Source organism: Palaemon carinicauda, chromosome 15 (genome assembly GCF_036898095.1).
Source record: "Palaemon carinicauda isolate YSFRI2023 chromosome 15, ASM3689809v2, whole genome shotgun sequence".
In the NCBI taxonomy this organism is placed as follows: domain Eukaryota; kingdom Metazoa; phylum Arthropoda; class Malacostraca; order Decapoda; family Palaemonidae; genus Palaemon; species Palaemon carinicauda.
In genome coordinates this window covers 18,397,251-18,412,250 of record NC_090739.1, presented here as the reverse complement: position 1 = coordinate 18,412,250, position 15,000 = coordinate 18,397,251, and the positions used below count along the sequence as shown (strand labels likewise).

Below are 15,000 nucleotides of genomic sequence, written 5' to 3'. Positions count from 1 at the left end.
AGAAATCAGGAACATATTTTTCGTATGCCTTTTAATTAAAACAAACTCCATACTCGAGGAGGTCGGGATCCACTAGTCTGGTATAGAAACCTCTTCTGATAAGGTGTTGGAGCATGAATCTATTTATATAAAGATGGCATTTCACGGCCAAGAGTCTGTTCATCCTACACCCTAATGTTAGGGGTTCCCTTGTAGCTCTTTCTCTTCTTTTCACGGATAAGCAACTATATGCGACTAATGTATTGGGAAATTTTACTACACAAGAGGCTCATCCATGAATCAGCTGTTGAATAATAACTTTGGCGGTAACTGTTTCCTGTAGGGAGGAGTAGCTTAATATATATATGTATATATATATATATATATATATATATATATATATATATATATATATATATATATATATATATAAAATATTCTCTTCATGGTCAATTTGATCCTACCTCAACCAACCACAAACACACACACATATATATACTGTGTGTGTATATATATATATATATATATATATATATATACACACACACACACACACATATATATATATATATATATATATATATATATACATAAATATATATATATATTTCTTAAATATACAATATCATGAATTCGACCTTACAATTTACTTAACGTGCGAAGAGGTTCTACAGAGCAAGCACCGAATTCAACATTTCACGATATTCTTCGGAACAAGCGAAATCAAGGCTGAACCACGGTCTGTACCTTTGTCTGACCAGACGCCGAATCATTATACCGACTACGTGGACAATGTACTGGAGCGCTTACTGGTGGAATGGGAGCTCGTTATACCGCAGCTATTAACTTGCAAACAGTGGCCGCTGACGATTCATAACTGGGTTTGGTCATATTGCGTGTTTCAATAATTGTTTTATATTCTCTTCATTAACAAATTAAAATCTTTTATATATTCTACATTCTTATCTGGTCATTAGCAATGCTATGGACTTCATTCAAAGATTTTGGGATGTAAAATATATCGTTCTTTTTTTTCGAAGCAACTAGACGCATACAATCCTTGAAATATTAATTTGTATGTCAACTTTACCATCTAAGTTCCTTTTTATAGAGCTGGAAAAACTATATTCATAACTGGGTTTGGTCATATTGCGTGTTTCAATAATTGTTTTATGTTCTCTTCATTGACAAATTAAAATCTTTTATATATTCTACATTCTTATCTGGCAATTAGCAATGCTATGGACTTCATTCAAAGATTTTATGATGTAAAATATATCGTTCTTTTTTTTTCGAAGCAACTACTATGGGTTTCACAGACAGTGCAAGTGCGATTTTTTGCAATTATTCTGTAACGAACAGTCGTATCAATACGAGATGTTGCTATAGGGTATTACACCCAGTGAGGAAATTTATAGGGGTATAATGAATCGTTAATTATTAATTATAAAGACCCTTGCCCCTATGCCAAAGGGCAAAATCTCAATCATCCAGTCACAAAACCGAACAATAATATACAGAACCTCTACCTCCACCCCCTCCCTCCCTCTCCTTTCATCCCTCACCTGCTCTCCCCCTGCTTCAAGCTATCTGTCTCCACCTCCACGCCATCCATCCCTCTCCGTTCTTTCCCTTCCCTTCATGCTCTCTTTCTGAGAAGGTAGCTTAAGTTGCAACTTATTTTGTATGATTTTTTTTTATACCAAGCACTCTATCTATCTATCTATCTTATCTAATTATAATATTTATTGTTGTAGATATGGAACAATTCAATCGGTTGTTACCTATCAGATGACTGACTGCTTTATTCACTGGTTTGCTCATCTCTCTCTCTCTCTCTCTCTCTCTCTCTCTCTCTCTCTCTCTCTCTCTCTCTCTCTCTCTCTCTCTCTCTCTATGGTATTGGTTATGTAAATAATTATTAGATTGATAGGAAAAAAAATCGTATAAACATATGTTTAAATCAAAGCAACATTCAGAGAGAAAGAGAGAAGGAAAGACGTAGGGCAGGTGAGGGAAGAAAGGAGAGGGGAGGAAGAAAATGGGGGTTGGAGGTGAAGGGGGTTGTCGGCAGGCGGAGCTCTTCCAACCTGGTGTTCGTTTTCTTGCTTGGCTAATGAGTTTTGCCTCTTGGTATAGGTACAAAAGTCTTTATTATTTACAATAAATGATTCATGATACTCCTATAAATTTCCTCACTGGGTGTAATACCCTATAGCAACATCTCGTATTGATACGACTGTTCGTTACAGATTAATTGCAAAAAATCGCACTTGCACTGTCTGTGAAACCCATAGTAGACGCATTCAATCCTTGAAATATTAATTTGTATGTCAACTTTACCATCTAAGTTCCTTTTTCTAGAGCTGGAAAAACTATATTTAATTAAAACTGGAATAAACAATGTTTCCCCTTTTAATTAGTAATTGGACAAGGTATGAGTTCTAAGAAAAAACATCAAGTTCTATACCTCTAACGTTTTCCACTGTTTTCTGGATAAAATGTTCTCTTTCTTTTCACAATATTTGTTTTGGTAGGTTTTAATAAACTACTGCATCTCTCTCTCTCTCTCTCTCTCTCTCTCTCTCTCTCTCTCTCTCTCTCTCTCTCTCTCTCTCTCTCTCACTATTTGCTTTACTGGTAAAATATAATGAAAAGTGATATACATCATAGAATCTACGATATATACCATGCATAAGTTGCCTATAATAATGATGCAATTAGTTTAATTACTAATTAGTATTATTACCTGTTAATTTCTAGGCTTTCTTATCTGCAATTTTGGAGCCTCTATTCAATCTGCTTTATAAGGCTTGTGTTGTTTATAAATTAAATATAATACTTTGATGAATGTTAACCTTGGCGTTAATGTTTATAGATATAACTAGTTATGTGGATGAAATGTATGTTTCAATTATTTGAATCTGAAACATTGGTGTCTTTATCATCGAATAATGAACTTGAGAATGCATAAACAAAATACCAAGGTTAGGGAGAGGTGTAAAGTGCAGATGGGGATTGACAAAGGGAAGTTTGAGAGCAAAATTCCTTATATATTTATTCAAATATTACTGGCACTAGAATTCATGGACACAAACCAACAGGCATGGAGAGACTGAAGAGATAATGAGGATGCATTCAACCAACAAAATGAAAGATACAAAGTAACTGGTTGATATCAGATCATACGAATGAAAGAAGTTAAAGGAAATCCTTCCTTGTGGCCATGAGGGCAATTATTAGTCCCAGGGTATTCTTTAGGGGTTTCAGAGACAGGAGTTGGGTGAATGTTGATTCCAGCGTTTCTTTCCCTGCCTTTGAACTACCCTATAATAGTAGGGATTCCATTGAATTAATACTTCTGTATGCTTCATGGGAGAACACAGGGAGAATTGTTTCTGCTAGAATAATCTTTTTCGAAGTCTAAGGTGAGCACATTGGTCACTATTTCGTCCAGAGTACTAATTTAGGGTTTTTTTCAGGAGAGCATAGTGGTGAAGTACTAGGCCGCAAATACTGCTCTAATGGTTAGAGGGTGAAGTATTAGGCCACGAAGGCCACGAATGCTGTTCTAATGGTTAGAGGGTGAATTATTAGGCCATAAATGCTGTTCTAATGGTTACAGGGTGAAGTATAGGCCACGAATACTGTTCTAATGGTTACAGGGTGAAGTATTAAGCCACGAATGATGTGCTAATGGATTTTGGATGAAGTATTAGGCCACGAATGATGCTCTAATGGTCAGAGGGTGAAGTATTAGACCACGAATGCTGCTCTAACGATTAGAGGGTGAAGTATTAATCCACGAATGCTGTTCTAATGGTTAGAGGATGAAGTATTAGGCCACGTATGCTGTTCTAATGGTTAGAGGGTGAAGTATTAGACCACGAATACTGTTCTAATGAGTAGAGGGTGAAGTATTTAGCCAAGAATGCTGCTCATCTGATTAAAGGGTAAGTATTAGGCCACCAATCATGCTCTAATGGTTAGAGGGTGAAGTATTACATCACAGATGCTGCTCTAATGGTTAGAGGATGAATATTAGGTCACGAATGCTGTTCTAATGGTTAGAGGGTGAAGCATTAGGTCACGAATGCTGCTCTAATGATTAGATGGCGAAGTATTAGGCCACGACGAATGCCGCTCTAATGGCTAGAGGGTGAATATTAGGCCCCAAATGCTGCTCTAATGGTTACAGAGGGGGACAAAAGCAACTGATTGACCAAGAGTACTCCATTAGGGATTCCAAGAAAGAATCGAGTACCTGTTCTCCTCAATTTAATCCTCTTAGACTTACAAGGGATAAATGCATAACTGATCGGTCCAGAATAATCCTCTCATGTTTCAGAGGGACCATACAGGAGATTATGCGGCACTAATTCTTCCTTTAGGACTTAACCAGAGCGAGTTTGACCCGAGGCATCTCTTCTGGATGTTCTTTAGTAGAGCACAGGCGAAGTGTTCAGCCAGAATACACCTCCAGTGATCCCAAAAGCAACAGTTTAGACCAAAATAGGCTGCTACTGCAGATTTTCCAAGGAGAGTTAAGAGACAATAGTTCAGCACCAGAGAAATCCCCCCTATGATTCAAAAAAGTATAGAATACATCTTGGGACACGGTACTCCTCTAGGATATCCAAGAACAAAGGAACAACTGTTCAGCCAAAAGTACTCATCTAGGGATTCCACTGGAACTACGGCAAAGATTGTTCAAATATAGTACAGTACTCATTTAAGAATGGAACTAGGAGAACAGGGACAACTGTTGGGATCATAATACTTTCCTAGGAGTATAACTTGGGGTTAGAGAAAAACCACAGAGACAAGGGCTTGCCTAAGAACACTATTGGCAGAGTGCTTTAGTAAAGAGTGACTGATTAGCATAGCGTAATTCTAGTGTGCACATCTATGGGTTTAAAGGGAAGACAGAGACAATTGCTCGGTCCAAAGCACTCCTCCTGTACTGACATCTAAAGGGCAAAAGTTCGAATCCTGGCTGAGTTAAATGCAATTATGATATGCAATCATTCTTGAGTGTAAGTTATTCTAAAGGTAATCATATTTCGAATTTCAGGGGTGTATATTTCTCAGTATGTGATATGTGATAGATGGCTTGTATATAACAATGTGCATATATGCATATTATTAAAACATTTATGTCAAAGTCTGGAAGAATAGAATAAAATGAAGGGTAAAATATTTTTGTGTCGAGGTCTGAATTTTACTGATTTAAAAAAAAAATCCTAAAATATTCTATTCCCAAATTATCTTAAATTTCAATACATGAGATAATTGCTTTAAATATATTACCAAACTTCGAATTTTAAAATTCTATGAAATATCTGATTTGCTAACTTCTAAAAAGAATAATCATCTTTTTATAGATTTTAAACGTGAAGTTTGGAACATATTCATTCAAATACTTGAAGCTTATCTGTTATTCCACTATAATGATGATGAAGACTAAGAGGATTATCAATATCATCATAATCATTTATTATCATAATTATCCTGTGTAGCTTATCCAAACACTTAGATTTTCAAAACGGTGACGTGGGTATAATAATAATAATAATAATAATAATAATAATAATAATAATAATAATAATAATAAAAATAATAATAATAATAATAATAATAATAATAATAATAATAATAATATAAGTAGACTAGCGAACATAACAGTGTGTTGTTGAGATGTCCAAAAATAGAAAACACAATTTACCATCTGAAAACATTAGGTTAAAATACAAGCGACCTTTTGTTAGTTTTACCACGCTTCCCTTCAACTGTTTACCTAAACAATTTGTTGAATATATTCATCATCGGTAAATTGTTTTTCTGTTTTAGCGGCTTTCATAACCATTAATCTTTAGAACGATAATAGCACCATGCTGTGTGTGTGGGAGAGAGAGAGAGAGAGAGAGAGAGAGAGAGAGAGAGAGAGAGAGAGAGAGAGAGAGAGAGAGAGAGAGAGAGAGAGAGAGAGTAATGCCAAGGAAGTTAAAAGGTCCTGAGCACTAGAGGTAGAAAATAAGAATTTATTTGTTTTGTTGGACCTCAAATGGGTGTGATAATGCCCTTTCCTTTCCTCAAGACATTATCAAGAACTTCGGCGCTATGAGTAAATCTATCACTTTAATTCATAAATAACATCCTAAGAGGGAATATCTATCCATATAAGCTTATACATTTCTTAATGACAAGTCCTTCGATGTCAGGATGCCAGAGAACTTCAAATCATTCATTCATTCATTCTTAATAACAAGAGCAATGAAATTCTAAATAAAAATATTAGTGCATTTACAAAGTAGAACTAATACTAATTGAAGGAAGTAAATTGGAACAGGGGGAACGTTATCTCGAAAATGTAATGATGTAATTGTTAGTAATTGCTGATGAAAGTGTACATTTACGAAAGCCTCTTATAAAACACACCAAAATTATTATACATTAGAACTGGGATAACAAATTCAAAACAGTTTACATTTGCTAAATAGTAATGTACGACTTCCCCCCCCCAAAAAAAAAAAAAAAAATTCAATAATATATACTGTATTCTATAATGCCACTTTTAGAAATAGAAATGCACTGGAAAACGACCATTGGCAAATTTGGCAGAAAGTTAGAGAGAAGAAATACAAATATTGCAGGCATACATACATATCCGTTCATATACTGTATAAATAAATAAATAAATAAATAAATATATATATATATATATATATATATATATATATATAAATATATATATATATATATATATCGAAACAAACTCGCAGAGAATATATAAATCTATATTTATAGAACCTTAATATTTGGTAACAGATCATTTAAGATTGTTTATACACAGTTCTTTACATGCTTTCGGGGGCCAACAACATCCCTCTTCAAGTAAATTTCCAATTGTTAGTTTATCTAAAGAGGGTGAACCACTCGAATAAATAGCATCTCTTGAATGAACTAACAAACCAACTATACACACACACACACACATATATGTATATATATATATATATATATATATATATATATATATATATATATATATATATATATATATATATATATATACCACCGATGAAGAAATGCCCAGTTTCTACCTAAAAGGCACAAAACTTAATTTCCTACAAACTTTACACACTCTTGAATACGTTTACCCATTTTAGAGAGAGAGAGAGAGAGAGAGAGAGAGAGAGAGAGAGAGAGAGAGAGAGAGAGAGAGAGAGAGAGAGAGAGAGAGAGAACGCCGTTTATATGTCTACATGACTGAGTTTTAATATGTTCTTCTTATCGACTGACTTATAGAATAACAGCTACACGCATATCTCCCTTTTTGATGTGAAAAGGTATATAAAAAATAATATCCTAAAGTCGAGAAAATGAACAAATTGCGTTTTTGAGTTTCTCGAAGGAGACGACGGAGCTTCAGAAAATTTTCACCGGTGAACTTTCTCCTTGACATCCTACAAACTACTTAGCCCACTACGCTGATTATAACAAACGACAACAGTAACCATAACACTTAAAGTAAGAGGGAAGCGCTTGTCTTTATAATAAAAAACGGTGGTCAAATTTTCTTTCAGGAACCAGTCAGTTATAGAAATTCTTGATTTCAAGATTCACGTAGATAAAACATCAAGAAAACTACTAGAAAAATCCAAATAAATTTTGGAATTCCATCAAAAACATATTGGGAAAGCCATTTAACCTTTTGGGAAAGCCATTCAACCAAGATCTAATACTCAACATATATGGGAGAAAATAATAAGCGTAGTGTCTTGATTGGTACTTACCTCAATCCATGCGGTGTTTAAACGCCATTATGCTCTTGCCATGGAAACGTCGTCTCAGCAGAAATATCTGAAAAATCAGATGTCAAATTGAATATCTATATACAAACAACAACTATTGAAGCAGTGAAAGAGATTCGTATAATTTTCAATAAAAGTTGAAGTAATATATCTATATATCTATATCTATATATATATATATATATATATATATATATATATATATATATATATATATATATATATATATATATATTAGTCATACAGATATTTCTCCGTATGTTTGTGCGTGTGCAAAGGATAATACAAATTGTTGAAGTAGCCCAGAAAAGTAAAAAGCGATGATGAATATACCAGCTAATCGTGTTGTCGCTTGAAATACATCCAACAAAATTATTCATCTAAACACTCTCCTCTTAGATTTTAAAGCATCCCCCGGTAAATTAAAACTTCAGCAATTGTTTTGCAGCATCCTACATTAAGAATATAAAAACCGTGTAGCTCATATTTTCTAACATCAAAATTCCACAAGGTTGTGGCGGATCAATTAAAATCAAAAGATGTTTTTTCATCCAGATCTCAGTGGCACTTTATAAAAGGTAAAACATTTTATTGAAGAAAATCGTCTTTATTTAATTTCACCTTACTATAAATGACTTTGGTAATAAACTTGACTTTATCAATTCTATATTTCTAGATTTACTGCATGAATAAACAAACAATGGAAACTCCAATATACAATTATAGTCTTTGGCAATTTTCTCATCAATTGTCAATGTAAAAGAACTAAAGTTATGTAAGGGCGGTCAAACGGAGAAAATTGGTGAAGTTGAACATGAAATGATCAGAAGTGTTTATAAGGAATGAGCTTTAAAAACTTCAAGAAGGCAACCAGATGCATTGGATGCAATGGATTGAAATCAGCTATAATCACTTTTATCTTTCTAGCCTTCGTTAATTTCTAGACCTGTTGAATAATGATGGTAAAATTTTGAAGGAAACAAAATCAAGTGATGCTCAAAACATTTATAAGTATAAACCAAAACGTCCAACAGGTTATAAAGCCAAGGATTTGCATAATTAATAATGCTACGCAATTCATTTCAGTTTTTATAAACGTATTGTATTTTGAAGTATATGCATTTCTGGCTGCATTATTAATACAGTATAGCATTTTGACAAACGTGTCTCAATGTTCCTGTTTACAGTAAGCTAGATATCTACAATGGCATTCAAGAAAAAATTTTATTTGCTTTAATGATTCTCATATTTTTGAATTTCTAGACCTATTAATTATTTGATTTATGCATATCTCTGAAGTCTGCTGCATTCAAGATAAGTTTTGAAATCCTATCTATGTGAACAATTGCTTTTCTAAGCAATCTATCATCAAAGTAAAAATGATAATTAAAACGAAATTTAAGATGGGAAATCAGTGCACCAAGTAACAAGGCTTAAACCAATTAACGTATAATAATCCTTACTCTTAAATATGTTACTACATAAATTAATGTTTTATCTTTGGAAAATTAAGGAAAAGAAATATATATTGCGCATCGGGTTAATATCCGACATATTCACCTCCAAACTATAATATAAAATATTCAAAGAGCTTCCATGTATCTAAAAGATTGATTTTACAGGTAAATACGTAACATTTATTCGTTTCAACGAATAAGGTCTTGACAAATAAAAAAAAAAGTTTCCATAAAGCGGATCTGAATATATCAAAAGGCCAGAGAAGCGATTGACATGATTTCGATAAAGGAAAACCCTCTTCAAAAGAAAATCCCAGGCTACCTATCTCAGTGAGTTACTATTTTGATGTGATTCCCATAGAAGACTTCAATCATTTCATCTCTCAACCAAATGGGCCTAATCATAAATAGAAGAAAGAAACGTATTCAGTTACTGGTTAAAACATATTAGTTTTTCAATGTTTCTATATGCATGTACATTCATACATTATACATACATGTATACATATGCGTGTATACATACATACATATATATATATATATATATATATATATATATATATATATATATATATATATATATATATATATATATATATATGTGTGTGTGTGTGTGTGTGTCAGCAAGTAAGTTAACTTCAATTACCTCGACTTTCGCGACTACACATTTTTTTTCAGGATTCGCTTAGCATTACTAAGCCTTTTCCCAGTTTTGTGGATTAATGAAAGCAACTCTCACAAATGCACATATGTCAGGAAAAACCACTTAAATCTATATACAGTATGCATATTAGTCAGGCATCTAAGTGGGGCTTAAGTACTGTATACCCGACCCCCGGACTAAATGAAATATGGGTTTCTAGCTTCCTTTTGACATCGTGAATTTCATTTCAAATGTTAACAGGAACGAAATTAAGGCCACGTGGTAGATATTGAGCTTAATATCAAAGCTAAAAATTGGGCATTGATGGTAAAAAGTGAAAAACCTTTGAAGACACCATAAATTTTATCAGAATTTATACATGAAAGCTAATTGAAGCGTTATATAACAATTTTATTACTCTAGTTCACTTTGGCATATTCATATTTGCTGTCGCTTAAAATCATTTTCTATATGATAAGTAATTTTTTCTTTAATTATGTAATCATGTAGTTTTCCTTTATCGGTTGATGCTGAAAGTTATTTCTTTTTTAAAGAATTAAACTAATTCAAAGAGTTGATATCTAAAACAAAACTTATATATCATTCATTCTCCGAAAATAAAACATGGACCATTTACTGTCTTAACGGATGTTAGTAATTCCAGTGAGAGGTTAGACCATCTACATCAGGTTTGAGATCTTCGTGTGCCAGAACCTATGGAGTCTGCCTCTAGAATGACTGAAATAGCTCAAGGAATCCGGAATGAAGTTCAGGAAAAACAAGACTACCACTGTGGATGTTACCAGCAATTCATAATGAATGTCCATCGCTTTTAGTCACACTCACCCTCGATCAGTCAAGCTATATCTGTTGGGAAAGCAAAATTCAAAGGAAGAATGTTGCTGAGAAAATCTTTTATTTCTAACTGCTTTTTCTGCAAAGAGTCGGATAAAACTTCCATTGTAAAGGTTGACATTTTTACTAAGCAGTTAACAGCCTCCATTGAGTGAGATGGGTGGCGGTGGATTCACCGGATAGCAGAAGTACTGGAAAAGTAACAGTACTGAAACCAGCTTAGAACATGTTGTAATTTACATCCAGGATAATATTGTGATTTGTGGTAAAGTTGTTCAAATTTCTGCACTTTGTCTACTATATATTTCTAAGCTAGATGAGATTCCATAAGCAGATCCAAATCATCGTGCTGATAAACTGAAGCATAAACTTGAAATCTATCCTGTCCTTGGACCACAGCTCCATTTACCAAAATACAACCAGAAGACTACATATGGCCTTTCTACTTGGTGTGTAATTCCAGCATCTCTGTTGATGGATCTTACAAAATTGCATTAAAGGATGCTACCAATGTTTGTGCACTGCTCCTTGAAGGTGTTATCCTTCGAGGATTTCACAAAAGCAAAGAGCTCCCTTGGCCTCCACCTTCAAGTGATTTACAAGTGAATTATGAAGTAATACCCTGTACTCTTAATAAATCTCTTAGCTTTATGATATATGGTGTTCCAAGAGCCCTCTCATATCATACAGAAAGGCTCATCTATTCCATGGGTCAAAATCTCTGACGAGCCGTTTCGAATGGAGATTAGAAACTTCTGAAGCATATCTTATTTGCATAACTTTAAAGACATCTTTATCGAAGAAGCTACTCACCTTGCTGAACAGACTAGGTAACTGTGAGAGCTATTGTTTCTCAATGGAGTTGGGAACAGCCGTTGCAGAAGCCTTGGAACAGACATCATCACTATTCACTTCTTGTGTAGTGACATCTGTAAATGTCCTGTTTTATTCAGAAGGGGACAATTTTGATTAGCTTCTTATTGGGATCCGTGGAAGGTCATTCTTCAATGTAACCGTTGGCATCATGCTTCAAGAAAGTGAATCCTGGGGATATTCAATTTCCCTTTCATACTAATCTACTTTCCATGTCTAGATCAAAGTAAACAACACTCACTGCAATAAGCAAACCTACATCTCTAATACCCTTTCATATTTAAAAGAAAATAGGTCCTGTTATGGAATTATCTTCCAATGCCCAGTCTTCTGAAAATAATGTTGCTAATCATAGTAATGAAAGTATTCTTCATCTGGGTTTTATGTCATAAAGAAAGTAGCACAGATAAAAAAGTAGTATCATTTGTGTGACTTTACTGCAGCAGCAGGACAAGTTAACTACTACTGATTTCTATCTGTCTACTATTGACCCCATCTCTGAATACATGGTAAAATAGCTGCTTCATCGGTGTGATAAAGCTACCGAACAAATACCGCAAATGTATACTATTATTACATTTAATCTAGGTGCTGTAATGAAACCAATGACCATCACATGGAAAAAATCCCGAAAACTACAGATACAACATTATTCTAATTAGAACCTTCCATACAAAATGAATTGTGCCCTAACATGCTTTGTCATGAAAAACCAGGCTCAGGATATTCCGAAGCCCTCATTAAAGAAACCTTACAACCAGTGGCTGTGTTGAAGGAGTTCTGAATGAGAAAAGTTACAATAAATCTCTTTGGTATTTGAAAACACTAAGTGAAGCTATAGAAAAGCTTATTCTCTCAACATATACTGAAAACAGGTAGCTCTCCTCCAAGGTCTCTCAAGTCTAATGAATGAATACAGTAAGGATAATATTAAGAATCCCTCCATCGTTGAATTTCGGATGGCTACCTGACATTCAAGAGAAGGTTCAAAGTGGAATGTTAGGCAAGACAGTTCTATTTGGGAAGTCTTTCTTGGATCATACTCTGCGAATCTGCATGCTAATTTATTCTGTTAAGAAAAATAACCAAAATTTGTATGGTAGACATGGCAGATTTAAGTTTCTCCTTTGGTGGTATAAACTTAAATTGGTATAACATCTTGCTCACTTAATGGGTTTCTTAATCTATACAGCATTCTAAACAAAAACTGATTTTACTTATTCTCTTCTGGAAATCCAATGCCGCCTGATGTAGAAAAAGATGTTCTTAATGCCGAACATGCTGGAGGAATAAATATACTTAACATGTTCTAACCTCTATTTAGGTGAAGCCTCTAAATTTGATTGTTTTACGCTGGTTTCAGTATAGCTACTTTTCCAGTACCTTCTGCTATCTGTTGAATCCACTGCCACCCACCTCACTCAAAGGAGGCTGTTCCCTGCTTAGTAGAAATATCCTTTACAATGGAGGTTTTATCTGACTTGCTGCAAAAAAGCAACAAGGAGGAAAAGAAAAAAAAATCTTAACAACCTTCTTCCTTTGAATTATGCTTTTTCAAACAGATATTGCTTGACTGATCAAGGGTTAGAGTGACTAAAATCAACTTAAATTCATTATCGCTAGTAACATCCACAGTGGTAGTCTTCTTTTTCCTGAACTTCCTACAGAATTCCTTGACATATTTCAGTCATTCTACAGGCAGACTCCATAGGTTCTGCCACAAGACGATCTCAAACCTGATGTAAATGGGCTAACCTCTCACTGGCATTACTGATATCTGAAAAGGCAGTAAATGGTCCATGTTTGATTTTCGGAGTATTAATGATATACAATTTTTGGGGGAATATCACTTCTTTGAATTAGTTTAATTCTTCTTAAAAAAAAAAAATCAGCATCAACCGCAAAAGGAAAATTACATGATTACATATTTGAAGAAAAAATTACTTATCTCATATAGAAAATTATTTTAACTGACAGCAAATATGAAGTATGCTAAAGTGAACTAAAGCAATAAATTTATATAATGCTTCAATTACGTTCAATGTACAAATTATGATAAAATACATGCTATCTTCAAAGCTTTTTCCCATATTTTCACATCAATACCCAATTTTTTCACATTTTTAGCTTCCGTGGCAATCTTTGATTTAAAGCTCAATATCTACCACTTGACCTTAGTTTCGCTCCTGTTAACATCTGAAATGAGATTCAGGATGTCAAAAGGAAGCTAGAAAACCATATTTCATTTAGTACAGGGGGGGGGGGGGTGCACGGACACCCCCCTTAGATGCCCGTCTATATATGCATAGGTACACACACAGGTTCTTTTGTACGATAAAAAACACAAACTGATGAGAAAAGTAAGAAATCCCCATTATTACTCCTCCGACCCGGTGAAATGTGATCAACGTCAAAGGAAAATAAGTGATTGGATATAAGGTTCCCTGAACCGAATTCGTGATGTGTGGCGTCGTCGGGGAGTGGTGAGCAGGTTGCTAAGGAATACCAAGATCGACTCTAATAGATTGATTCACAGATGTGATATTAGCATACATTTGATATTATGAATTTGTATCTCCCATTTAATAAGGGGCAAGTGTCAGGACAAAGGCCTCAGACATGTTCTTCCATTTCCGTCTGTTTATGGTCTTTCTATACCAGGTCACACCAGCAAATTTTCTTAGTTCGTCAATCCACCGTCTTCTCTTCCTCCCCCGCTTCTTTTGTAATCTCTAGGCACCCATTCTGTTATTCTTAATGTTCATCTATAATATATACAGTGTATATATATATACATATATATATATATATATATATATATATATATATATATATATATATATATATATATATATATTTCTCATAACACTCAGTGGCATTATCAGACAGATAATTACTCGGTCTCTCCTCGTCCTTAGGGTAGGGAGGGACCAAGTGGTCCTACTCTGGTGAGAGGGGTTACCCCAAGAGATACACTCTGAAACCACAACTGCCGTGTTGTAGTTAGGAAAGAGGGTAGGGTGGGAAGGGTTGAATCTTTGTGTACGAGTATGAGCATATCTATCTAAACATTTAGCCGTCATTTTTGACGGGTAGCGTACACCATAATAAAATAATCTGTAAGTCTGATAACTTGAAATCGTTATTCAAAAAGATGTTGCAATATTAATGGGTCTGATGTATCAGTAATACCATTATCACTGATACTCTACTCGCGAACGAAAGTAAGCCCCCTTTCACTTGAGAAAAACAAATGGACATAAAACAGAATGAGTGACCTGTTGTGTGTGTGTGTGTGTGTCAACTCCCGACTCGGAACAGAGCTGTCATGAGAGGCGATGATCCCTTTGCCCACCTGTTGTTCCTCCGATATCGATGT

The 15,000-nt window shown here is 34.3% G+C and overlaps 1 protein-coding gene across 1 annotated transcript in view; it reads right to left on the bottom strand.

Annotated features, from left to right (window-relative positions):
• LOC137654243 (zwei Ig domain protein zig-8-like) overlaps positions 1-15,000 on the bottom strand; it is a 690,582-nt gene that overhangs the window by 555,043 nt on the left and 120,539 nt on the right. Inside the window, exon 4 of the mRNA XM_068387873.1 lies at positions 7,776-7,842. The gene's annotated coding sequence lies outside the window, so the exon portion shown is untranslated. The remainder of the gene's footprint in view (positions 1-7,775; positions 7,843-15,000) is intronic.